Raw genomic sequence first — 2,136 nt, forward strand, 5'->3', positions numbered from 1 at the left:
GATAGATAGATAGATAGATCATGTACATATTTGACAAAAACCTCACTTTTTAAATTGATCAGAAAGTCAATGGACTCAAGCCGAAGAGCTGAACAGATGCAAATGAACCGAAACAGCTTTGGACTCATTTTTAACGTTTTATCTCGTGTTTACAATCCATCAACTGACCGCCTGTGTTTGACTGACGACATCAGCGCAGTATAACTGTTATCCCCCTGCTATAGGCTGGAGTGTGTGTGTGTGTGTCTGCAGGATTGTGCATGCATTTCATCACACATCAAAATAACTCACAGTACATGTGGTGCCAATGTATAATTATATATTGTACATTTTGAATCAAACACACACACACACACAGACATTTCTACTTAAAGTGATCATAGATTGTAATGTGGATGTATATGATTCCAGCTTTGAGCCGAGGCCCTGATATCTATACATTTATTCTGCTTTATAGATTGTAGATTAGAATGATTATAGATTGTAATGTGTATGTATTATCTCACAAGCTAGTTAAGAGCATTATTCATTGTTCTTCTCCCCCTGCCCTCCTGCTTTTAAACCACACAGCTTTTTCCCTTCTTAAGCACTGCTAACGCTGGATTTATTAGGCTTAAAGAATAGCCTACACATCTTCCTCAAAGGGGATCAGACATTAAGTGTAGATCAAAAGGATAAGGTCTTAAAAACAGAACAATGCTTCTTGCACAGCACTTATTCTTATTCCCCTATGCATGTTAATTCAGGGATTGTACATAGACCAGTTTAAACAGCTTTTTGTTTCCTCTGATATTCATGCATTCGTGCACAATAATAATTCTCAGTGCCACGGGGGTGTATTTTTATATTCCTCCACATTTTATTGTATTAATTTTGGTCCAAAATAACGTACTTGTTTTAATTTAGTGTAACACAAAAAGGTGTTTATTATAATTCTGCGTCTTTTCAATGTGAGAGTGTGAAAAAAAAAAAAGCCCCAGTATGAATATTGCATTTATGAGCCAACATACCCTGGAAGTTTTTTTCTTTCTCTTTCGTTTTTTTTTCTGTGTTGTGGAGACAGAAAAAAAGGAGGCGTAGATACATTTAAAGTGCAGCCTCACACCAGTGTGCTTTTGTATTTTTACAGAGACGGCTCACTGTATGAAACAGTGACACAGCTTCAGGGGAAGTGATGGGCTGTCGGATTTGTAACATTCAGATACACAAAACAGAACCAGTGACCTACTACTACTCATCCTGGCTCCCATATCAAACATTTTCCAGTGTGCTCCAACTGCAGCACGTTTTTTTTTTTTTATAGATGAAATAAACGGTAAAAAACTTCTCCGCCAGTATCGTTTTGTTATCTTGTAAATCTTTTTTTATATTCATCAGCCAAGTAGTAAAACCTCACACACAGGGTATGAAAGGGAAACATGTATCAGTCAGAATAAATGTGAAATCAAGTACAATTGGCTTTTGCTTAACCCCCCCACCACCCACACACCCATACATACCCCCTCCATCCTACCCCCTCTTCCTCCCACCCACCCATCCACCCCTCCCCTAGTGAAACTCCCACCCTCCACACCCGATAGAGCACCCGTTGCTAAGCGACAGAGGGAGAGATGGATTGAGGAGACATAGTCGATCAATTCTACAGAGAGAGAGGGAGAGAGGAAGGGAGGCAGGGGAAGAGAGGGAAGGGAAGGAGAGAGGGAAGGGAGGGAGAGAGGGAAGGGAGGGAGGGAGGGGAGGAGGGAGGGAGGGAGAAGGTAAAATAAAGAGGGAGAAAGAAGAAAGGCGAAGAAGAAGAAGAGGAAAAAGAGAGAGGAGAGGAGGGGAGGACAGAATGCAGAGTGATTGCAGTCGTATTGAGGCTCTAGTTCGGGCTGAAGACGCTCTTTTGAAACATCTATCTTTGTTAACTGTATCGTGCCTCCGAAAATAAATCCATCTCTGCAGCTGTCCACCCTTCCATCTTTGTCCAAGTGCTTTACTTTAATACTTTTATCACTACAAATTACAGTCTGCACAAGCAGCCCGTGTTTAATATTCCCTCACTCAAAAGAGAGTTAATTGTATATTGCATGCACTCTTTCTCTCCGGGCTCCCTCTCTTTCTCCATTAGTCACTGCTGCACACACACACACA

The sequence above is a fragment of the Morone saxatilis genome, unplaced genomic scaffold, assembly GCF_004916995.1.
Source record: "Morone saxatilis isolate NCDOM2014 unplaced genomic scaffold, NCSU_SB_2.0 Contig12, whole genome shotgun sequence".
NCBI classification, from domain to species: domain Eukaryota; kingdom Metazoa; phylum Chordata; class Actinopteri; family Moronidae; genus Morone; species Morone saxatilis.